Source organism: Hyla sarda, unplaced genomic scaffold (genome assembly GCF_029499605.1).
Source record: "Hyla sarda isolate aHylSar1 unplaced genomic scaffold, aHylSar1.hap1 scaffold_508, whole genome shotgun sequence".
In the NCBI taxonomy this organism is placed as follows: domain Eukaryota; kingdom Metazoa; phylum Chordata; class Amphibia; order Anura; family Hylidae; genus Hyla; species Hyla sarda.
In genome coordinates, this window is record NW_026610519.1 from 173,500 (window position 1) to 199,013 (window position 25,514).

At 45.3% G+C, this 25,514-nt stretch overlaps 7 non-coding genes and 1 pseudogene across 7 annotated transcripts; all 8 read right to left on the bottom strand.

Moving 5' to 3' along the window:
- Positions 1-5,626: 5,626 nt before the first annotated feature.
- LOC130337895 (U2 spliceosomal RNA) lies at positions 5,627-5,817 on the bottom strand. Its single transcript, XR_008878702.1, has one exon. It is a non-coding gene; the product is annotated as a U2 spliceosomal RNA (small nuclear RNA).
- A 2,055-nt stretch (positions 5,818-7,872) lies between these two features.
- Positions 7,873-8,063, bottom strand: LOC130337896 (U2 spliceosomal RNA). The gene has a single exon (XR_008878703.1). It is a non-coding gene; the product is annotated as a U2 spliceosomal RNA (small nuclear RNA).
- Positions 8,064-10,144: 2,081 nt separating this feature from the next.
- Positions 10,145-10,335, bottom strand: LOC130337899 (U2 spliceosomal RNA). Its single transcript, XR_008878705.1, has one exon. It is a non-coding gene; the product is annotated as a U2 spliceosomal RNA (small nuclear RNA).
- A 2,091-nt stretch (positions 10,336-12,426) lies between these two features.
- LOC130337900 (U2 spliceosomal RNA) lies at positions 12,427-12,617 on the bottom strand. The gene has a single exon (XR_008878706.1). It is a non-coding gene; the product is annotated as a U2 spliceosomal RNA (small nuclear RNA).
- A 2,107-nt stretch (positions 12,618-14,724) lies between these two features.
- LOC130337901 (U2 spliceosomal RNA) lies at positions 14,725-14,915 on the bottom strand. The gene has a single exon (XR_008878707.1). It is a non-coding gene; the product is annotated as a U2 spliceosomal RNA (small nuclear RNA).
- A 2,063-nt stretch (positions 14,916-16,978) lies between these two features.
- On the bottom strand, positions 16,979-17,169 carry LOC130337902 (U2 spliceosomal RNA). The gene has a single exon (XR_008878708.1). It is a non-coding gene; the product is annotated as a U2 spliceosomal RNA (small nuclear RNA).
- A 2,075-nt stretch (positions 17,170-19,244) lies between these two features.
- LOC130337832 (U2 spliceosomal RNA) lies at positions 19,245-19,430 on the bottom strand. Its single transcript, XR_008878654.1, has one exon. It is a non-coding gene; the product is annotated as a U2 spliceosomal RNA (small nuclear RNA).
- Positions 19,431-24,819: 5,389 nt separating this feature from the next.
- LOC130337850 (U2 spliceosomal RNA) lies at positions 24,820-25,037 on the bottom strand (annotated as a pseudogene).
- Positions 25,038-25,514: the final 477 nt, after the last annotated feature.

The window sequence follows — 25,514 nt, forward strand, 5'->3', positions numbered from 1 at the left end:
CAAAGATGACACCCAAGATTTTGATTTTATCATATTGCACATTCACCTCCGTATTGCCCCAATTCCCTATTGCAAAGCAATCACATTTATTTTTATTTAATTTGAAGCCAGAGCCCTCACAAAAAAATTCTGTCTGTCTGATAGCACGTTTCAGGGATGGTTCATCTGAACATAGAATATTAACATCATCCATGTATGCTATCGTCTTTACGCTCTGTCCTCCACTTCCAGGGATTGGCACTCCTCTAATGAGCTTATCTTTTCTCAAAACATTCAACAGAGGTTCTATTGCACATATGAAAAGAATGGGTGATAGGGGGCACCCCTGTTTCACCCCAGACTGTAAACATACCTCTTGGGATAAAAAACCGTTAATTAAAATACGACTAAAACAGTTTTTATATAAAAGTGCAATTTTTCCAACAATAAAATCAGGAAAATTCATTTTCTTTAAAACCAACCATAAAAAATCATGAGAAACACGGTCATAAGCCTTTTGAAAATCCAAGGATAAAATTGCCAATTTCTGATCACATTGTTTCTGATACCATAAAACATCTTTTACAAGGTTTAGATGATCACTTATTTTCCTTCCAGGTACTCCGCATACTTGGTCACTGTGTATAACCTTAGCAATTACCTGCTTGAGCCTATTTGCTAAAATTTTTGCTAAAACCTTATAGTCTGTATTTAGCAGGGTAATAGGCCTCCAATTTTCTAATTTAGAGATGTCTCCTTTTTTAAAAATCAGAGTAACAACACCATCTCTCCAGGACGCAGGTAAAATCTCAGATTTAAAAGCACAGTTAAAAATACCTAAAAGATCATCTTTTAAAATGGACCAAAAACACAGATAAAATTCAACTGGCAACCCATCCGAACCAGGTGTTTTACCATTTAAAAAACTCTTAAAAGTGCTTAAAAGTTCAGGTAAAAAGATTTCATCACAAAGGCTCTCTTGGTCAGTTTTGTCAAGTTTTGAATCCAAGGTATCTAAAACATCATTAGTAAAGGAAATATCAATATCTTTTTTATTAAAAAGCTCCTGATAAAATACTTGTGCTTCTCGCAACATCTCTTCATTAGTTATCTTCCCTTCTATTACAGATATCATTTCTTTCTTTCCCACCACCTTCTTAAAAAAGAATCTCGAACACTTTTCATCATTCTCCAGACATTGCACCTTGCTGTTAAAAATCATTTCTTTTCCTTTTTGACTAATGGCATTTTTTATTTCATTCTTTGTCTGAGCAATAACATCATCCATCTCAAGCCCGGCTTGCTTTAGTTTATAATATGTTTGGATTTTAGTGTTTAACATTTTAAACCATAACTTTTTCTCCTTAGCCTTTTGGATGCCCACACGGATAAAAAACAGTTTGGTCCACTTTTTAACATCCTCCCACCAATCCAAAATATTTTTATATTGGGATTGACGCAATCTCCATTTGTTATAAGCAGCAATAAAATCATTTTTTGTTTTCATGTCCTCTAATAAAGTAGTGTTGAGCTTCCAAACGCCTTTGCCTTTCTCTAGGCCAGGTAAAGTGACATGTGCATATAATAACTTATGATCAGAGAAAATATTCGATAAAAGAGAAACATCAACTAGATTAAAACTTTCCGATAAAAAAATAAAATCAATCCTGGATTTGCAGACATTATTTTCCCATGTGTAACCAGGGTCGTCTGGGTATTTTCTCCTCCAGACATCGGTAAAGTTAAAATCCTCAGTCATACTCTTAATCTGTTTCTCTGTTTTATCCACTCTGACATGCACACTTCCACTCTCACGATGATCACCACTCATACAACAATTAAAATCTCCAGCCATTAAAATAGGTGTTGAACCTGGGATAAAAGCCTGAATATCATTAATCAAGTCGGCTCTCTCATTTTTTTCAGGAGAAGCATAGATGTTAAAAAGCTTAATCTCCGAGCCATTGTACTTAATATTAACTAATAGCGCTCTACCAGGTATAATTTCTAAGAAGGACAAAACTTGTACATCTGAACCTCTAAACAAGATCCCAACACCTGAAGATCTGTTCAGATTGTCACCCGACCAGACCGATGGTCCCAAAGTCCAGCTACGACAAAGGTCCTCATAATTTGGACTATGTTCAATTCCACATTCTTGTAAAAAGAACAGAGAACAGTCCAAGGTCTCTAAAAAACTAAACAAAGCAGCCCTTCTCGTAGGGCTCTTTAGACCTCTCACATTAAGAGAGGAGCACTTTAAGGAAGCTATTCGCTACTGGAGTTTGAGTCCGATATGAAACCCACAGGTGACTCCGGGCTTTCGAACTCTTTGATATTTTTTGGATCGGACGCTGATCTTATAGAAGGCCTCCATGCATGTTGACTGTCCTCACATTCGTCTGAGCTTTTTTTGACAGGCCGTTTAATGCCAAGTTGTGGCTCATCTCCAAGTTCCTTCTTCCGCTTGATCTCCTTCACGCCAACCTCCATGGCTTCACTGCTCACTAGTGACCCTCCACCACCAGAACCCTCCACAGAAGGTCTCCCCTCTGTCTCAGGCACAGCAGAAAGGTCCATAAGCTCCGCCACGACATGAGAAGTTACAGCCGGCTTTTCTGAAGGCGCCTCAGACCGCTGGGGTGCTTTCGCAGGTGGTACTTCAGCTTGCACTACACCCACTCTCCCCGCTACACGGTCAGCCCACGATCTAGCTACACTGGAACGGAGACTGCAATCTTTAAAGGCATGGCCTTCTTCACCACAAATGTTGCAGACGATTTTAGCACAGTCCTTAGAAACATGGCCTTCTTGATTGCACCGACCACAGCGAACTGTAGTGTCCGTGCAAACTTCCATAGTATGTCCGAATTTCTTACATTTCCTACAAAAAGTAGGCATCTCGGGATAAAACAAATAGCCCTTATCCCGACCGATAGAAAAGTTGGAGGGTGGATGACACAACCCTCCAATGCCAGTAGCATCCTCTTTCATTTTCACAAAAAACTTATGTTTCCCCGTCCATAGGTCTTCTGAATTCATCACCTTATGGGAATACTTAACAGAACTGCAGTATTTCCCCAAAAAGAGCTCAATATGGGACACAGTCACAAAGGGATTGTGCATACACACAACTAGAGGAATATCGCCTCCAGTATACAACACTGTGACCGTGATCCCATCAAGCTCAGCAAGGTCTTGATTGCTTTTCAGCTTCTCAAAAAGATTCTGGCATGCATAAGCAGAGTCCAGAGTTAGGATGAAGCTGCCCTTCCGAGGATCTCTGAGACAGACGATGTTCTCTTTCTTCACCCCAAGAAGCTTGTAGAGAGTTTCTTTCACAAAATAAGAAAGTTGGACGAGTTCTTGTTTGTCTTCATCAACATCAAAGCGAAAGGAAAAACGAATCCGCGTTTCACCGGATGTAAGGTAACGGATGCGAACACCCATCTTGTCGATCGCCTTTTCGGTTCCTCGTAGCAGCCCCCCTTGAAAAAGGTAGGACAAACTCCCAGGATCCTCCTGACCAGACACTTGATCTAGCCAAAAGGCCGAGAAGCGATAACCGTGAAAGGGGCGGGCCCAACAAGGTGCCCTTCATGGGCACTATCACTGCTTGCTGTCAGGGAGGCTGCCAGACAATTTTCCATGCACACTCTGGGCTGGGGGGCAGTCAACCACCAGTACACACAGCAGAACCTAAACCCATACCATTATTGCTAAGCAGCAAGACAGGGGCCCATTGCACTCCCACGGGGCCTTTTTAAATGCAATCCATAACCCGGATTTGCCAGGAACCCTTCTTACTCCTCCTACTTGCATGTGACACTGGGCTTAGGATCTGCATAGGAAACACACACACAAGCACACACCTACCTTTGTTGCCTGCAGATGCCTCCTTGGCTGTCCCCAAACGGTATCAAACCAACACCCACGGGAAGCTGTAAGCATAGAGGACATGCCTGCACCCCATTGGACTTACCTGTGTGGGTTAAACCCGGGTTATTTGACAACCTATGGCGGTGATGGTTCTGCTCAGGCAGAGCAGTGCTGATGCTCCTCATAAAGCTGTCGCTGCTGTGAAGGTTCTAGGTGACATCACAAATCCCTATGGTTACATACACAACAAAGCTGGGTTGTTGTTGTTTACACTCTGCAAGGCCTGTGGAAGTGAGTGACATCATAGCACTGTAGTTCTGAGGGTTCTAGATGGATGCAACAATCTCCTGTTGCTTCTATGAAGGCCATAATAGACGACATCACCAAACAGCTCCATAGTCACATACACAGCAAAGGAGAGATGTTGTTTACACCTAGTGATGTCAGTGGTATTGAGTGACATCACAGCACAGTGCTAAGGCTCCTGGGCCTGGACACAGCAGCGGCTGCAATATCTCAACGGAGAATACGTTTATATATATGTGTGTGTGTGCGCGTATATATATATATATATATATATATATATATATATATATATATATATTTATCCGCCGAAATCACTTTTAAACCCATTTCCACCTTTTTTTCCCTTCTCTTCCTCTTACTTTTTTTTCAAGTTTTTTTACGTTTTTCTCCTTTTCGCCTCTTTTCTGGGCGTATTATTCTTCTTTTTTTTCGTCTAATGCATACCCCATCAGTGCAGCAATGCTTATTCAATACCGCCAGCAGATGGAGACACTGGGGGATAATTTTCTAAGGATTTATACTGATTTTTCCTGTCTGAATTTGTCGCACAGAAAGTTGCAGGCCAAATATGTGTGACATTTCTGCGACTTTAGCTTCTAGAGCATTTTTACAACATTATACATAGGTGCTGAATACATAAAAAGCGACTGTTCAGCGACAGACAAGTCGCATCGGCTGAAAGTAGGCCAGAATGTCAGTCCATGTTGGAGCAGGTTTAGATACAGTCTAAAGTATAGATCTCAAAGTCTGTGCACAGAATTTAGCAAGGGCCTCGCACCTTCTGATGCATCAGGTAGGTGCACAATAGCATAGCCTAACCCTCTGTACTTTGGTCTATATTGATGCGGGACATAGACAGCCAGCTGATGACCAATCCATTAGTGCAATGGATGGCTGGAAGCATTTGTCTTTGCCTTTGCAATACCACAGAAGCAATGCATGGTCAATGTACAGCAATGACACACCTGTGTGAACAGCCAGGAGACCCCCCCCCCCCCCATGTTATGTTACATAGTTACATAGTTAGTACGGTCGAAAAAAGACATATGTCCATCAAGTTCAACCAGGGAATTAAGGGGTAGGGGTGTGGCGCGATATTGGGGAAGGGATGAGATTTTATATTTCTTCATAAGCATTAATCTTATTTTGTCAATTAGGAACATTCAGCACCCACCCGCTATCAAGGCAGCTGCCTATCATGTCATGCCCTACCTGCACAGGTGTGCTGGCTACTCAAATGATCCAATTAAGGAGGCCATTTAGTCAGCAGCAGCAGAAGTCCTGTGCCTGGACGCTCCAACAGCGGCCAGACACAAGCAGAAGCAGAAGCAGCAGAAGCAGCAGCAGCACCACCTTTTGTTTTTTGGCTGCAGCAGCAGCAAGGCCCACAGGGCTGGCTAGCTGGCTAGCCAGCAAGCAGGTAGCAATGAAAGTAGGAATCTTTCTTTTTAACCCTGTAAGGGGGTGGTGCACTGTACCCGAAGATACTGCCATATCGGGTCAATGCATAGGGCGACGGAAGCAAGCTTCGAAATCGGCCCCCGTTCTCAAAAATCCATTTAATATATGGTCCCCAGATAGGGGACGTATCAGATATTAAACTGATAAGAACAGATACTACACTTGATCTTAGCCAAAAGGCCGAGAAGCGATAACCGTGAAAGGGGCGGGCCCAACAAGGTGCCCTTCATGGGCACTATCACTGCTTGCTGTCAGGGAGGCTGCCAGACAATTTTCCATGCACACTCTGGGCTGGGGGGCAGTCAACCACCAGTACACACAGCAGAACCTAAACCCATACCATTATTGCTAAGCAGCAAGACAGGGGCCCATTGCACTCCCACGGGGCCTTTTTAAATGCAATCCATAACCCGGATTTGCCAGGAACCCTTCTTACTCCTCCTACTTGCATGTGACACTGGGCTTAGGATCTGCATAGGAAACACACACACAAGCACACACCTACCTTTGTTGCCTGCAGATGCCTCCTTGGCTGTCCCCAAACGGTATCAAACCAACACCCACGGGAAGCTGTAAGCATAGAGGACATGCCTGCACCCCATTGGACTTACCTGTGTGGGTTAAACCCGGGTTATTTGACAACCTATGGCGGTGATGGTTCTGCTCAGGCAGAGCAGTGCTGATGCTCCTCATAAAGCTGTCGCTGCTGTGAAGGTTCTAGGTGACATCACAAATCCCTATGGTTACATACACAACAAAGCTGGGTTGTTGTTGTTTACACTCTGCAAGGCCTGTGGAAGTGAGTGACATCATAGCACTGTAGTTCTGAGGGTTCTAGATGGATGCAACAATCTCCTGTTGCTTCTATGAAGGCCATAATAGATGACATCACCAAACAGCTCCATAGTCACATACACAGCAAAGGAGAGATGTTGTTTACACCTAGTGATGTCAGTGGTATTGAGTGACATCACAGCACAGTGCTAAGGCTCCTGGGCCTGGACACAGCAGCGGCTGCAATATCTCAACGGAGAATACGTTTATATATATGTGTGTGTGTGCGCGTATATATATATATATATATATATATATATATATATATATATTTCTCCGCCGAAATCACTTTTAAACCCATTTCCACCTTTTTTTCCCTTCTCTTCCTCTTACTTTTTTTTCAAGTTTTTTTACGTTTTTCTCCTTTTCGCCTCTTTTCTGGGCGTATTATTCTTCTTTTTCTTCTTTTTTTTCGTCTAATGCATACCCCATCAGTGCAGCAATGCTTATTCAATACCGCCAGCAGATGGAGACACTGGGGGATAATTTTCTAAGGATTTATACTGATTTTTCCTGTCTGAATTTGTCGCACAGAAAGTTGCAGGCCAAATATGTGTGACATTTCTGCGACTTTAGCTTCTAGAGCATTTTTACAACATTATACATAGGTGCTGAATACATAAAAAGCGACTGTTCAGCGGCAGACAAGTCGCATCGGCTGAAAGTAGGCCAGAATGTCAGTCCATGTTGGAGCAGGTTTAGATACAGTCTAAAGTATAGATCTCAAAGTCTGTGCACAGAATTTAGCAAGGGCCTCGCACCTTCTGATGCATCAGGTAGGTGCACAATAGCATAGCCTAACCCTCTGTACTTTGGTCTATATTGATGCGGGACATAGACAGCCAGCTGATGACCAATCCATTAGTGCAATGGATGGCTGGAAGCATTTGTCTTTGCCTTTGCAATACCACAGAAGCAATGCATGGTCAATGTACAGCAATGACACACCTGTGTGAACAGCCAGGAGACCCCCCCCCCCCCCATGTTATGTTACATAGTTACATAGTTAGTACGGTCGAAAAAAGACATATGTCCATCAAGTTCAACCAGGGAATTAAGGGGTAGGGGTGTGGCGCGATATTGGGGAAGGGATGAGATTTTATATTTCTTCATAAGCATTAATCTTATTTTGTCAATTAGGAACATTCAGCACCCACCCGCTATCAAGGCAGCTGCCTATCATGTCATGCCCTACCTGCACAGGTGTGCTGGCTACTCAAATGATCCAATTAAGGAGGCCATTTAGTCAGCAGCAGCAGAAGTCCTGTGCCTGGACGCTCCAACAGCGGCCAGACACAAGCAGAAGCAGAAGCAGCAGAAGCAGCAGCAGCAAGGCCCACAGGGCTGGCTAGCTGGCTAGCCAGCAAGCAGGTAGCAATGAAAGTAGGAATCTTTCTTTTTAACCCTGTAAGGGGGTGGTGCACTGTACCCGAAGATACTGCCATATCGGGTCAATGCATAGGGCGACGGAAGCAAGCTTCGAAATCGGCCCCCGTTCTCAAAAATCCATTTAATATATGGTCCCCAGATAGGGGACGTATCAGATATTAAACTGATAAGAACAGATACTACACTTGATCTTAGCCAAAAGGCCGAGAAGCGATAACCGTGAAAGGGGCGGGCCCAACAAGGTGCCCTTCATGGGCACTATCACTGCTTGCTGTCAGGGAGGCTGCCAGACAATTTTCCATGCACACTCTGGGCTGGGGGGCAGTCAACCACCAGTACACACAGCAGAACCTAAACCCATACCATTATTGCTAAGCAGCAAGACAGGGGCCCATTGCACTCCCACGGGGCCTTTTTAAATGCAATCCATAACCCGGATTTGCCAGGAACCCTTCTTACTCCTCCTACTTGCATGTGACACTGGGCTTAGGATCTGCATAGGAAACACACACACAAGCACACACCTACCTTTGTTGCCTGCAGATGCCTCCTTGGCTGTCCCCAAACGGTATCAAACCAACACCCACGGGAAGCTGTAAGCATAGAGGACATGCCTGCACCCCATTGGACTTACCTGTGTGGGTTAAACCCGGGTTATTTGACAACCTATGGCGGTGATGGTTCTGCTCAGGCAGAGCAGTGCTGATGCTCCTCATAAAGCTGTCGCTGCTGTGAAGGTTCTAGGTGACATCACAAATCCCTATGGTTACATACACAACAAAGCTGGGTTGTTGTTGTTTACACTCTGCAAGGCCTGTGGAAGTGAGTGACATCATAGCACTGTAGTTCTGAGGGTTCTAGATGGATGCAACAATCTCCTGTTGCTTCTATGAAGGCCATAATAGACGACATCACCAAACAGCTCCATAGTCACATACACAGCAAAGGAGAGATGTTGTTTACACCTAGTGATGTCAGTGGTATTGAGTGACATCACAGCACAGTGCTAAGGCTCCTGGGCCTGGACACAGCAGCGGCTGCAATATCTCAACGGAGAATACGTTTATATATATGTGTGTGTGTGCGCGTATATATATATATATATATATATATATATATATATATATATATATTTCTCCGCCGAAATCACTTTTAAACCCATTTCCACCTTTTTTTCCCTTCTCTTCCTCTTACTTTTTTTTCACGTTTTTTTACGTTTTTCTCCTTTTCGCCTCTTTTCTGGGCGTATTATTCTTCTTTTTTTTCGTCTAATGCATACCCCATCAGTGCAGCAATGCTTATTCAATACCGCCAGCAGATGGAGACACTGGGGGATAATTTTCTAAGGATTTATACTGATTTTTCCTGTCTGAATTTGTCGCACAGAAAGTTGCAGGCCAAATATGTGTGACATTTCTGCGACTTTAGCTTCTAGAGCATTTTTACAACATTATACATAGGTGCTGAATACATAAAAAGCGACTGTTCAGCGACAGACAAGTCGCATCGGCTGAAAGTAGGCCAGAATGTCAGTCCATGTTGGAGCAGGTTTAGATACAGTCTAAAGTATAGATCTCAAAGTCTGTGCACAGAATTTAGCAAGGGCCTCGCACCTTCTGATGCATCAGGTAGGTGCACAATAGCATAGCCTAACCCTCTGTACTTTGGTCTATATTGATGCGGGACATAGACAGCCAGCTGATGACCAATCCATTAGTGCAATGGATGGCTGGAAGCATTTGTCTTTGCCTTTGCAATACCACAGAAGCAATGCATGGTCAATGTACAGCAATGACACACCTGTGTGAACAGCCAGGAGACCCCCCCCCCCCCATGTTATGTTACATAGTTACATAGTTAGTACGGTCGAAAAAAGACATATGTCCATCAAGTTCAACCAGGGAATTAAGGGGTAGGGGTGTGGCGCGATATTGGGGAAGGGATGAGATTTTATATTTCTTCATAAGCATTAATCTTATTTTGTCAATTAGGAACATTCAGCACCCACCCGCTATCAAGGCAGCTGCCTATCATGTCATGCCCTACCTGCACAGGTGTGCTGGCTACTCAAATGATCCAATTAAGGAGGCCATTTAGTCAGCAGCAGCAGAAGTCCTGTGCCTGGACGCTCCAACAGCGGCCAGACACAAGCAGAAGCAGAAGCAGCAGAAGCAGCAGCAGCACCACCTTTTGTTTTTTGGCTGCAGCAGCAGCAAGGCCCACAGGGCTGGCTAGCTGGCTAGCCAGCAAGCAGGTAGCAATGAAAGTAGGAATCTTTCTTTTTAACCCTGTAAGGGGGTGGTGCACTGTACCCGAAGATACTGCCATATCGGGTCAATGCATAGGGCGACGGAAGCAAGCTTCGAAATCGGCCCCCGTTCTCAAAAATCCATTTAATATATGGTCCCCAGATAGGGGACGTATCAGATATTAAACTGATAAGAACAGATACTACACTTGATCTTAGCCAAAAGGCCGAGAAGCGATAACCGTGAAAGGGGCGGGCCCAACAAGGTGCCCTTCATGGGCACTATCACTGCTTGCTGTCAGGGAGGCTGCCAGACAATTTTCCATGCACACTCTGGGCTGGGGGGCAGTCAACCACCAGTACACACAGCAGAACCTAAACCCATACCATTATTGCTAAGCAGCAAGACAGGGGCCCATTGCACTCCCACGGGGCCTTTTTAAATGCAATCCATAACCCGGATTTGCCAGGAACCCTTCTTACTCCTCCTACTTGCATGTGACACTGGGCTTAGGATCTGCATAGGAAACACACACACAAGCACACACCTACCTTTGTTGCCTGCAGATGCCTCCTTGGCTGTCCCCAAACGGTATCAAACCAACACCCACGGGAAGCTGTAAGCATAGAGGACATGCCTGCACCCCATTGGACTTACCTGTGTGGGTTAAACCCGGGTTATTTGACAACCTATGGCGGTGATGGTTCTGCTCAGGCAGAGCAGTGCTGATGCTCCTCATAAAGCTGTCGCTGCTGTGAAGGTTCTAGGTGACATCACAAATCCCTATGGTTACATACACAACAAAGCTGGGTTGTTGTTGTTTACACTCTGCAAGGCCTGTGGAAGTGAGTGACATCATAGCACTGTAGTTCTGAGGGTTCTAGATGGATGCAACAATCTCCTGTTGCTTCTATGAAGGCCATAATAGACGACATCACCAAACAGCTCCATAGTCACATACACAGCAAAGGAGAGATGTTGTTTACACCTAGTGATGTCAGTGGTATTGAGTGACATCACAGCACAGTGCTAAGGCTCCTGGGCCTGGACACAGCAGCGGCTGCAATATCTCAACGGAGAATACGTTTATATATATGTGTGTGTGTGCGCGTATATATATATATATATATATATATATATATATATATATATATATATTTCTCCGCCGAAATCACTTTTAAACCCATTTCCACCTTTTTTTCCCTTCTCTTCCTCTTACTTTTTTTTCACGTTTTTTTACGTTTTTCTCCTTTTCGCCTCTTTTCTGGGCGTATTATTCTTCTTTTTTTTCGTCTAATGCATACCCCATCAGTGCAGCAATGCTTATTCAATACCGCCAGCAGATGGAGACACTGGGGGATAATTTTCTAAGGATTTATACTGATTTTTCCTGTCTGAATTTGTCGCACAGAAAGTTGCAGGCCAAATATGTGTGACATTTCTGCGACTTTAGCTTCTAGAGCATTTTTACAACATTATACATAGGTGCTGAATACATAAAAAGCGACTGTTCAGCGACAGACAAGTCGCATCGGCTGAAAGTAGGCCAGAATGTCAGTCCATGTTGGAGCAGGTTTAGATACAGTCTAAAGTATAGATCTCAAAGTCTGTGCACAGAATTTAGCAAGGGCCTCGCACCTTCTGATGCATCAGGTAGGTGCACAATAGCATAGCCTAACCCTCTGTACTTTGGTCTATATTGATGCGGGACATAGACAGCCAGCTGATGACCAATCCATTAGTGCAATGGATGGCTGGAAGCATTTGTCTTTGCCTTTGCAATACCACAGAAGCAATGCATGGTCAATGTACAGCAATGACACACCTGTGTGAACAGCCAGGAGACCCCCCCCCCCCCCCATGTTATGTTACATAGTTACATAGTTAGTACGGTCGAAAAAAGACATATGTCCATCAAGTTCAACCAGGGAATTAAGGGGTAGGGGTGTGGCGCGATATTGGGGAAGGGATGAGATTTTATATTTCTTCATAAGCATTAATCTTATTTTGTCAATTAGGAACATTCAGCACCCACCCGCTATCAAGGCAGCTGCCTATCATGTCATGCCCTACCTGCACAGGTGTGCTGGCTACTCAAATGATCCAATTAAGGAGGCCATTTAGTCAGCAGCAGCAGAAGTCCTGTGCCTGGACGCTCCAACAGCGGCCAGACACAAGCAGAAGCAGAAGCAGAAGCAGCAGAAGCAGCAGCAGCACCACCTTTTGTTTTTTGGCTGCAGCAGCAGCAAGGCCCACAGGGCTGGCTAGCTGGCTAGCCAGCAAGCAGGTAGCAATGAAAGTAGGAATCTTTCTTTTTAACCCTGTAAGGGGGTGGTGCACTGTACCCGAAGATACTGCCATATCGGGTCAATGCATAGGGCGACGGAAGCAAGCTTCGAAATCGGCCCCCGTTCTCAAAAATCCATTTAATATATGGTCCCCAGATAGGGGACGTATCAGATATTAAACTGATAAGAACAGATACTACACTTGATCTTAGCCAAAAGGCCGAGAAGCGATAACCGTGAAAGGGGCGGGCCCAACAAGGTGCCCTTCATGGGCACTATCACTGCTTGCTGTCAGGGAGGCTGCCAGACAATTTTCCATGCACACTCTGGGCTGGGGGGCAGTCAACCACCAGTACACACAGCAGAACCTAAACCCATACCATTATTGCTAAGCAGCAAGACAGGGGCCCATTGCACTCCCACGGGGTCTTTTTAAATGCAATCCATAACCCGGATTTGCCAGGAACCCTTCTTACTCCTCCTACTTGCATGTGACACTGGGCTTAGGATCTGCATAGGAAACACACACACAAGCACACACCTACCTTTGTTGCCTGCAGATGCCTCCTTGGCTGTCCCCAAACGGTATCAAACCAACACCCACGGGAAGCTGTAAGCATAGAGGACATGCCTGCACCCCATTGGACTTACCTGTGTGGGTTAAACCCGGGTTATTTGACAACCTATGGCGGTGATGGTTCTGCTCAGGCAGAGCAGTTCTGATGCTCCTCATAAAGCTGTCACTGCTGTGAAGGTTCTAGGTGACATCACAAATCCCTATGGTTACATACACAACAAAGCTGGGTTGTTGTTGTTTACACTCTGCAAGGCCTGTGGAAGTGAGTGACATCATAGCACTGTAGTTCTGAGGGTTCTAGATGGATGCAACAATCTCCTGTTGCTTCTATGAAGGCCATAATAGACGGCATCACCAAACAGCTCCATAGTCACATACACAGCAAAGGAGAGATGTTGTTTACACCTAGTGATGTCAGTGGTATTGAGTGACATCACAGCACAGTGCTAAGGCTCCTGGGCCTGGACACAGCAGCGGCTGCAATATCTCAATGGAGAATACGTTTATATATATGTGTGTGTGTGCGCGTATATATATATATATATATATATATATATATATATATATATATATATATATATATATATTTCTCCGCCGAAATCACTTTTAAACCCATTTCCACCTTTTTTTCCCTTCTCTTCCTCTTACTTTTTTTTCACGTTTTTTTACGTTTTTCTCCTTTTCGCCTCTTTTCTGGGCGTATTATTCTTCTTTTTCTTCTTTTTTTTCGTCTAATGCATACCCCATCAGTGCAGCAATGCTTATTCAATACCGCCAGCAGATGGAGACACTGGGGGATAATTTTCTAAGGATTTATACTGATTTTTCCTGTCTGAATTTGTCGCACAGAAAGTTGCAGGCCAAATATGTGTGACATTTCTGCGACTTTAGCTTCTAGAGCATTTTTACAACATTATACATAGGTGCTGAATACATAAAAAGCGACTGTTCAGCGACAGACAAGTCGCATCGGCTGAAAGTAGGCCAGAATGTCAGTCCATGTTGGAGCAGGTTTAGATACAGTCTAAAGTATAGATCTCAAAGTCTGTGCACAGAATTTAGCAAGGGCCTCGCACCTTCTGATGCATCAGGTAGGTGCACAATAGCATAGCCTAACCCTCTGTACTTTGGTCTATATTGATGCGGGACATAGACAGCCAGCTGATGACCAATCCATTAGTGCAATGGATGGCTGGAAGCATTTGTCTTTGCCTTTGCAATACCACAGAAGCAATGCATGGTCAATGTACAGCAATGACACACCTGTGTGAACAGCCAGGAGACCCCCCCCCCCCCCCCATGTTATGTTACATAGTTACATAGTTAGTACGGTCGAAAAAAGACATATGTCCATCAAGTTCAACCAGGGAATTAAGGGGTAGGGGTGTGGCGCGATATTGGGGAAGGGATGAGATTTTATATTTCTTCATAAGCATTAATCTTATTTTGTCAATTAGGAACATTCAGCACCCACCCGCTATCAAGGCAGCTGCCTATCATGTCATGCCCTACCTGCACAGGTGTGCTGGCTACTCAAATGATCCAATTAAGGAGGCCATTTAGTCAGCAGCAGCAGAAGTCCTGTGCCTGGACGCTCCAACAGCGGCCAGACACAAGCAGAAGCAGAAGCAGCAGAAGCAGCAGCAGCACCACCTTTTGTTTTTTGGCTGCAGCAGCAGCAAGGCCCACAGGGCTGGCTAGCTGGCTAGCCAGCAAGCAGGTAGCAATGAAAGTAGGAATCTTTCTTTTTAACCCTGTAAGGGGGTGGTGCACTGTACCCGAAGATACTGCCATATCGGGTCAATGCATAGGGCGACGGAAGCAAGCTTCGAAATCGGCCCCCGTTCTCAAAAATCCATTTAATATATGGTCCCCAGATAGGGGACGTATCAGATATTAAACTGATAAGAACAGATACTACACTTGATCTTAGCCAAAAGGCCGAGAAGCGATAACCGTGAAAGGGGCGGGCCCAACAAGGTGCCCTTCATGGGCACTATCACTGCTTGCTGTCAGGGAGGCTGCCAGACAATTTTCCATGCACACTCTGGGCTGGGGGGCAGTCAACCACCAGTACACACAGCAGAACCTAAACCCATACCATTATTGCTAAGCAGCAAGACAGGGGCCCATTGCACTCCCACGGGGCCTTTTTAAATGCAATCCATAACCCGGATTTGCCAGGAACCCTTCTTACTCCTCCTACTTGCATGTGACACTGGGCTTAGGATCTGCATAGGAAACACACACACAAGCACACACCTACCTTTGTTGCCTGCAGATGCCTCCTTGGCTGTCCCCAAACGGTATCAAACCAACACCCACGGGAAGCTGTAAGCATAGAGGACATGCCTGCACCCCATTGGACTTACCTGTGTGGGTTAATCCCGGGTTATTTGACAACCTATGGCGGTGATGGTTCTGCTCAGGCAGAGCAGTGCTGATGCTCCTCATAAAGCTGTCGCTGCTGTGAAGGTTCTAGGTGACATCACAAATCCCTATGGTTACATACACAACAAAGCTGGGTTGTTGTTGTTTACACTCTGCAAGGCCTGTGGAAGTGAGTGACATCATAGCACTGTAGTTCTGAGGGTTCTAGATGGATGCAACAATCTCCTGTTGCTTCTATGAAGGCCATAATAGACGACATCACCAAACAGCTCCATAGTCACATACACAGCAAAGGAGAGATGTTGTTTACACCTAGTGATGTCAGTGGTATTGAGTGACATCACAGCACAGTGCTAAGGCTCCTGGGCCTGGACACAGCAGCGGCTGCAATATCTCAACGGAGAATACGTTTATATATATGTGTGTGTGTGCGCGTATATATATATATATATATTTCTCCGCCGAAATCACTTTTAAACCCATTTCCACCTTTTTTTCCCTTCTCTTCCTCTTACTTTTTTTTCACGTTTTTTTACGTTTTTCTCCTTTTCGCCTCTTTTCTGGGCGTATTATTCTTCTTTTTCTTCTTTTTTTTCGTCTAATGCATACCCCATCAGTGCAGCAATGCTTATTCAATACCGCCAGCAGATGGAGACACTGGGGGATAATTTTCTAAGGATTTATACTGATTTTTCCTGTCTGAATTTGTCGCACAGAAAGTTGCAGGCCAAATATGTGTGACATTTCTGCGACTTTAGCTTCTAGAGCATTTTTACAACATTATACATAGGTGCTGAATACATAAAAAGCGACTGTTCAGCGACAGACAAGTCGCATCGGCTGAAAGTAGGCCAGAATGTCAGTCCATGTTGGAGCAGGTTTAGATACAGTCTAAAGTATAGATCTCAAAGTCTGTGCACAGAATTTAGCAAGGGCCTCGCACCTTCTGATGCATCAGGTAGGTGCACAATAGCATAGCCTAACCCTCTGTACTTTGGTCTATATTGATGCGGGACATAGACAGCCAGCTGATGACCAATCCATTAGTGCAATGGATGGCTGGAAGCATTTGTCTTTGCCTTTGCAATACCACAGAAGCAATGCATGGTCAATGTACAGCAATGACACACCTGTGTGAACAGCCAGGAGACCCCCCCCCCCCATGTTATGTTACATAGTTACATAGTTAGTACGGTCGAAAAAAGACATATGTCCATCAAGTTCAACCAGGGAATTAAGGGGTAGGGGTGTGGCGCGATATTGGGGAAGGGATGAGATTTTATATTTCTTCATAAGCATTAATCTTATTTTGTCAATTAGGAACATTCAGCACCCACCCGCTATCAAGGCAGCTGCCTATCATGTCATGCCCTACCTGCACAGGTGTGCTGGCTACTCAAATGATCCAATTAAGGAGGCCATTTAGTCAGCAGCAGCAGAAGTCCTGTGCCTGGACGCTCCAACAGCGGCCAGACACAAGCAGAAGCAGAAGCAGCAGAAGCAGCAGCAGCACCACCTTTTGTTTTTTGGCTGCAGCAGCAGCAAGGCCCACAGGGCTGGCTAGCTGGCTAGCCAGCAAGCAGGTAGCAATGAAAGTAGGAATCTTTCTTTTTAACCCTGTAAGGGGGTGGTGCACTGTACCCGAAGATACTGCCATATCGGGTCAATGCATAGGGCGACGGAAGCAAGCTTCGAAATCGGCCCCCGTTCTCAAAAATCCATTTAATATATGGTCCCCAGATAGGGGACGTATCAGATATTAAACTGATAAGAACAGATACTACACTTGATCTTAGCCAAAAGGCCGAGAAGCGATAACCGTGAAAGGGGCGGGCCCAACAAGGTGCCCTTCATGGGCACTATCACTGCTTGCTGTCAGGGAGGCTGCCAGACAATTTTCCATGCACACTCTGGGCTGGGGGGCAGTCAACCACCAGTACACACAGCAGAACCTAAACCCATACCATTATTGCTAAGCAGCAAGACAGGGGCCCATTGCACTCCCACGGGGCCTTTTTAAATGCAATCCATAACCCGGATTTGCCAGGAACCCTTCTTACTCCTCCTACTTGCATGTGACACTGGGCTTAGGATCTGCATAGGAAACACACACACAAGCACACACCTACCTTTGTTGCCTGCAGATGCCTCCTTGGCTGTCCCCAAACGGTATCAAACCAACACCCACGGGAAGCTGTAAGCATAGAGGACATGCCTGCACCCCATTGGACTTACCTGTGTGGGTTAAACCCGGGTTATTTGACAACCTATGGCGGTGATGGTTCTGCTCAGGCAGAGCAGTGCTGATGCTCCTCATAAAGCTGTCGCTGCTGTGAAGGTTCTAGGTGACATCACAAATCCCTATGGTTACATACACAACAAAGCTGGGTTGTTGTTGTTTACACTCTGCAAGGCCTGTGGAAGTGAGTGACATCATAGCACTGTAGTTCTGAGGGTTCTAGATGGATGCAACAATCTCCTGTTGCTTCTATGAAGGCCATAATAGACGACATCACCAAACAGCTCCATAGTCACATACACAGCAAAGGAGAGATGTTGTTTACACCTAGTGATGTCAGTGGTATTGAGTGACATCACAGCACAGTGCTAAGGCTCCTGGGCCTGGACACAGCAGCGGCTGCAATATCTCAACGGAGAATACGTTTATATATATGTGTGTGTGTGCGCGTATATATATATATATATATATATATATATATTTCTCCGCCGAAATCACTTTTAAACCCATTTCCACCTTTTTTTCCCTTCTCTTCCTCTTACTTTTTTTTCACGTTTTTTTACGTTTTTCTCCTTTTCGCCTCTTTTCTGGGCGTATTATTCTTCTTTTTCTTCTTTTTTTTCGTCTAATGCATACCCCATCAGTGCAGCAATGCTTATTCAATACCGCCAGCAGATGGAGACACTGGGGGATAATTTTCTAAGGATTTATACTGATTTTTCCTGTCTGAATTTGTCGCACAGAAAGTTGCAGGCCAAATATGTGTGACATTTCTGCGACTTTAGCTTCTAGAGCATTTTTACAACATTATACATAGGTGCTGAATACATAAAAAGCGACTGTTCAGCGACAGACAAGTCGCATCGGCTGAAAGTAGGCCAGAATGTCAGTCCATGTTGGAGCAGGTTTAGATACAGTCTAAAGTATAGATCTCAAAGTCTGTGCACAGAATTTAGCAAGGGCCTCGCACCTTCTGATGCATCAGGTAGGTGCACAATAGCATAGCCTAACCCTCTGTACTTTGGTCTATATTGATGCGGGACATAGACAGCCAGCTGATGACCAATCCATTAGTGCAATGGATGGCTGGAAGCATTTGTCTTTGCCTTTGCAATACCACAGAAGCAATGCATGGTCAATGTACAGCAATGACACACCTGTGTGAACAGCCAGGAGACCCCCCCCCCCCATGTTATGTTACATAGTTACATAGTTAGTACGGTCGAAAAAAGACATATGTCCATCAAGTTCAACCAGGGAATTAAGGGGTAGGGGTGTGGCGCGATATTGGGGAAGGGATGAGATTTTATATTTCTTCATAAGCATTAATCTTATTTTGTCAATTAGGAACATTCAGCACCCACCCGCTATCAAGGCAGCTGCCTATCATGTCATGCCCTACCTGCACAGGTGTGCTGGCTACTCAAATGATCCAATTAAGGAGGCCATTTAGTCAGCAGCAGCAGAAGTCCTGTGCCTGGACGCTCCAACAGCGGCCAGACACAAGCAGAAGCAGAAGCAGCAGAAGCAGCAGCAGCACCACCTTTTGTTTTTTGGCTGCAGCAGCAGCAAGGCCCACAGGGCTGGCTAGCTGGCTAGCCAGCAAGCAGGTAGCAATGAAAGTAGGAATCTTTCTTTTTAACCCTGTAAGGGGGTGGTGCACTGTACCCGAAGATACTGCCATATCGGGTCAATGCATAGGGCGACGGAAGCAAGCTTCGAAATCGGCCCCCGTTCTCAAAAATCCATTTAATATATGGTCCCCAGATAGGGGACGTATCAGATATTAAACTGATAAGAACAGATAAGGTTTCAACAAAATTTTATTGAATAAATAAGAAACCATACAAAATTTAAAATGCAAAATAATAAAAGGTTCACAAAAGTTTTAAAATACAAATAATAAAACCAGTAATAAAAGGAGAAAAAATAAAAATGGCAGGATAAAACATTATACAAATGTCATAAAAACTGATTATACTGTTATTTCGTTCCATAGAGGCAGACACCACATGGATGCTGCCTCGCTGGCCCCCAACTGTTTCTTGTCTCTTAGGTAATAGATGTACATCTCACTCAGGGCCAGCTTTATACAGTTTTTAACATCAATAAAATCATGTTTAAAAAGTAAGATGTTCCTAACTTTCCAGATGGCATTTTTAAAACAATTAATAATCATCCAGCAGATCATCTGCTGTTTAAAATTGGGGCAGTTAAAAAGACCGTAAAAGACACATTCGTGATTAAAATCTTTTAGGCCGCAGGCCCACTTCAAAAGTGGGCCTACCTTCCTCCAAAGCTCCCGTGCAAAAGGGCAGTTCCAAAATATGTGCAGCACCGTTTCGTCCACTCCGCAGCCATCTCTCGGGCACTTGGCTCTCGCCACCAGTCCTCGCCTGTGCTGAAACTCACGAGTAGGGAGGCACTGGTGGACGATTGCCCAGGCAAGATCCCTGTGTACATTCGCCAGAAACTTCCCGTACACGTTCCGCCATACCTTTTTGGATCTTGCCTGTGTGAAATTGGACACTGCCAGGGTAACCTCACTCCGCCTGAGGATATTTGATACCTTTCTCTGGTCCCCCAGTATGTCAGGCTCCAAATCTTGGAGACCTAGGAGCCTGACTGTCTTTTCCAACACCACATAATGTTTTGGGGGACACAGAAGCACCGGAGCGTTCAGAGGGATGCGCAACCATCTTTTAAAAACCATGCCCGCAGCGTACCTTAAAAAGCAGCTAAAAATGCCATCGGATTTAATAATTTTAAAACAGAAACAGAAATACTTTATGTAAAAGAAAGTAAAAAGGTTAGGAACATCTTTCCCGCCATTATCTTTACTTTTGTACATAAAATCACGCTTTAATTTCTCCATTTTTGAACCCCATAAAAAAGTAAAAACAATTCTAGTTACTTTTTTAATGTATAAAATAGATGGAGGAAATACCATGGCAATGTATAGCATAATAGGGAGTAAAACCATCTTTATTATTAAAATCTTCCCCTCCATGGTAAGGTTTCTAAGATTCCACATTAAAATCTTCTTCTCCATCTTAGCTATAGCTGAATCCCAGTTAGGGCTCCCATCATTGACCTGGTTAAAAACAATACCTAAAACTTTAATTTGATCCTGTTGCATTGTGACTCCTGGGGTGATGGATGAATCCCAGGAGCCAATATAAAAACAGTCACATTTATCTGTGTTTAGCTTAAAACCAGAGACCTCGCAGAAATAGCTGGTGTTCCTCAATGCCCCCCTCATGGATGGAGAGTCCGGGCACAGTATGGTGACATCATCCATGTACCCCAACACCTTTAGATGGGTCCCTCCTCCACCAGGTATCGGTACGCCTCTTACTACCCGGTCTTTTCTGAGGAGGGCCATCAGTGGTTCGATTGCGCAAATAAAAAGGAGTGGGGACAGGGGGCAGCCCTGTTTGACACCTGATAAAAGAGGAACACCGCTGGTTAAAAAGCCATTAACAGAGACTTGACTAAAACAGGATCGGTATAAAAGCATGATTCGGCTTAAAATCGTTTCAGGCACTGCCATCTTTTTAAGAACTAAAAACAGGTATTCATGGGAGACCCTATCAAAGGCTTTTTCAAAGTCTAAGGATAAAATTGCTACAGTTTGATTTCTATCCTTAAAATACCATAAAACATCTCTTAAAATATTTAGGGATTCAGCTATAGACCTTCCAGGTACCCCACAAACCTGATTTGGGTGAATTAATTTATGAATAAAAGGTTTAAAACGGACAGCTAATAACTTGGCTAAAACTTTATAATCAACATTTAAAAGTGTGATGGGGCGCCAATTTTTTAGCATATCCTTTTCACCCTTTTTAAAAAGTAATGATACAATCCCCCTCCTCCAGGAAGGGGGAAGTTCATTAACAATAAAAGTTTCTTTATACAATAAAACCATATCATCCTTTAAAATATCCCAAAAAGCTAAATAAAATTCGATGGGTAAACCATCTTCCCCAGGGGCCTTCCCACTAGAAAAACTTTTAAAAACAAATAAAAGTTCATCTAAGTTAAGATCACGGGATAAAACCTCCTGGTCTAAAACATCTAGCTTAAAATCAAGGGAATTAAGAACATGTTCTAAAAAGGATGGATTAAGATCTTTCTTATTAAAAAGAAGCTGGTAGAAGTTAAAAACTGCATCTAACATGCCTTTTGGAGTGGATTCACCCTCAAGGTTTTGGATGATATCCCTCCTATTCATCACTTTTTTAAAAAAGAAACGGGAACATTTCTCGCCCTCCTCCAGGTGCTGCACATGTGAGTTAAAAATGATTTGTTTCCCTTTCTTTTCTATGGCATGTTTTATTTCAGTTTTAAGGTTTAAAATATCATTTTCTACATCCATACCAGCTTCTTTCAATTTAAAAAGTACATTTAAACGCATGTTAAGAACATAAAACCACTGTTTTTCCATTTTTGCCTTCTTCTTACCTGCTTTGATAAAAAAAAATCTGATTTTAGATTTGGTGCCCTCCCACCAGTGCAGCATAGGCTCGTGGGGTTTTCTTTGTGATTGCCAGCATTGGTAGGTCCGCACAAACTCCTCTTTTATCTCAGGGTCCTCTAGGAGTGTGGTGTTTTATCTCCAGAGGCCCCTTTTTGCTTTTTGCTCCCCCTCTAGCTCCAGGCCCACCAAGAGGAGCTTATGATCAGAGAAGATATTCTGCTCGAGCGTGCATTTCAGGGGTTTAAAAGCTCTAGAGGAAAAAATAAAATCGATTCTGGAGCTCACTCTTCCATTGGACCATGTGGCGCCTGGGTCCTCCGGCAAGAGATCCTTCCAGCAATCTTTCAAATTAAAATCATCAATAAAATTTTTAAGCAGGTAAGAAGTGCGGTCTTTACGATTAATATCCCCACCCTGCCGGTGTTCCCCATCACGTATGCAGTTAAAATCACCTCCCACCAGCAGGGGGGAAGACCCAACACAAAACAGTGGTAAAATTTCAAATAGTTCTGCCCGCTCCTGTTTATCAGGAGGGGCATACACATTTAAAACACGAATTAAAAGTCCATTAAAATATAGATGAATTAAAAGAGCTCTGCCAGGCACAATCTCAGTTACTGTATGAATAGAAAAGGACTGGCCTCGGCAGAGCAGCCCAACACCCACAGAACGACAGTCATTTGCACCGGACCATATGGATGGGCCCAGCTTCCAGTCTTCTTTTAAGTCTTTATAGTCCATTTTACTAGGGATTCCACATTCTTGTAGCAGGCAAAGGTCAAAGTCACATGTCTCTAGATAAGAAAATAAAGCAGCCCTGCGATCAGGGCTCTTTAAGGACCTCACATTGAGTGAGGCAATTTTTACAGGGATAGGCATAGTTTATGGAGAGTCCGTGCTTGGAGAATCAAAGTCAATAATAAGCTGCGTACCGTCATCCCCCGCCTGCGGGGTCATCAGCTCCTTGATGTTCTGAGGGTCGGAGCTTGAGATCGATGATGCCCCGACCCTGAGCTCGCTCTCGTCCGAACTACGGCACGCCGCTTTCCTTTGAATGTCTTCCTCTTCTTCTTCTCTTTGTCTTTTAAATGTCACACTGCTGTCCATATCCTCTGTGTTGCTCTCACTCGATGTAATCTCTGGCCCCCGGCTGATGGATCTGCGTCTTCTTTCATCATTTGACGACTGGAACTGCTGCACAGGGGCCTGTGAGGCCTCTTTTCCGGAACCTTTGCCGCTACCTTGGGAAGTTTTCATCGCTTGTTCCCCAGCAAGCGTTGCTGAGGACTGTTGCTCCAACTTCCCCATCGATCGACGATGGCCAGTTTTACCCACCGGGTCCACTGCTGGCGGGGCAGCAAACCCTGGTTTGGCGCCACTTGTCTTCTTGGCCCTGTCCTGTATAGGCGGAGTAACAGGACCGGGCTCAGACCTGGCCACCTGGCTCCCCTTCCGGCGGGCTTTCACCGGGGCCTCTTCGTCCGGAGCAGGGCGACCCTGGGCCAAGCCAGTACCTGGCTTATGCTGCAATTTTGGGTCCACTTTTGCCCCCACCGAGGCCCGTCGGCTGCCACCCGCCACAGGTGAGCCCCCTTCAGAAGTTTCGGCGGGCTCTTGAGCCAGGTAGGAAGTCGATCGACGTCTTTCAATTTCCCGGGCAGTAAACTCGATCACCCGCCCGGGCTTCGTGGAATCCCCATGGCCTCCCCCTAGCACTACCACCGGTGGGCCCCCCGATGGAGCACCAGAGGTCTTGGGCCTGGACCCATCAGTACCTGCCATCTGGGGTTTGGGCATCTTAAAAAAGGACGTCTTTTGTCCTGTCCCCTCTTTGGGTGGGCCCAGCCTTGACCCACCCATCGTAGTTTTTGCTTTATGGGGACAGGAATTAAAATCGTGATTTTCCTCTCCGCAGAGGTTGCACCTTATCGTATGGCTACATCTTGAGGCTATGTGACCTTCTTGGCCACACCTATTGCAGCGAATCACACGCTCCGCGCCGCAGGTCTCCTGGGTGTGGCCAAACCTCAAGCAATTTCGGCAATACATAGGCATTTGAGGATAGAACAGGAAGCCCCGAACTCTCCCGATGGCAAAATTTGGGGGCGGATGGCAAAGACCCCCAATACCACCGGGATCCTTACGGAGCTTGACCCAGAACTTCCTCTTGCCGTTCCAGAACCGCACGGAGTTCAAGATTTTGTTTGCGAATCGCACCTCTTCGCAGTATCGCCGAAGAAAAGTGGCTATATCCTCCGTGGTCACATGAGGGCTGTGCATAGCCACCACCAACGGTATATGTTCCTCACCATAGAGGAACTGGAACGAAAGACCGTCGAGTCGATCGTCCCTCTGGTCCGCACCAGACAAGGTTGCATAGATGTTATCGCAACACGCCGTGGCCGTGAAGGTGACGGTATACAGGCCACGGCTTTCCTGGTCATTTAGACACAGGATGTCCTCCCTATTGAGGCGGAAGTAGTCAAGAAGAATCACCTCCGCAATGAAGCGGAGGTTCTTCAACTGACGATGGCTCTCCGACACCTCTATGCGGATGGTATTTCGCATCGACATTTCCCCAGAGGGGAAAGCCCAGGAGAACGGCATCTTCCACACCCAGGGACTAAGCCCCTTCCCCAATAGCAGCAGGGGCTCGGAATCCCGCTATAAAAGCGGAACCCTTACCCAAGGCAGAGGTCGGGGGTACCCTAGGTGCTTCCGAAGCTACAGGTAACGCTCAACGTACCGAAAATGCCTTCTGAGACACAAGGTCCCAGAGACAGGGGGATCGCAACCCGTTGTCCGTGGACTAAGCCCGCTCCCCAATAGCAGCAAGGGGGTGAAGTCCCTCCGTAAGGAGAGACAATCCCCCAAGGCCGAGAAGCGGGGTACCACAGACACCTTCCGACCAGACCAAATGCAGATACTACACTTGATCTTAGCCAAAAGGCCGAGAAGCGATAACCGTGAAAGGGGCGGGCCCAACAAGGTGCCCTTCATGGGCACTATCACTGCTTGCTGTCAGGGAGGCTGCCAGACAATTTTCCATGCACACTCTGGGCTGGGGGGCAGTCAACCACCAGTACACACAGCAGAACCTAAACCCATACCATTATTGCTAAGCAGCAAGACAGGGGCCCATTGCACTCCCACGGGGCCTTTTTAAATGCAATCCATAACCCGGATTTGCCAGGAACCCTTCTTACTCCTCCTACTTGCATGTGACACTGGGCTTAGGATCTGCATAGGAAACACACACACAAGCACACACCTACCTTTGTTGCCTGCAGATGCCTCCTTGGCTGTCCCCAAACGGTATCAAACCAACACCCACGGGAAGCTGTAAGCATAGAGGACATGCCTGCACCCCATTGGACTTACCTGTGTGGGTTAATCCCGGGTTATTTGACAACCTATGGCGGTGATGGTTCTGCTCAGG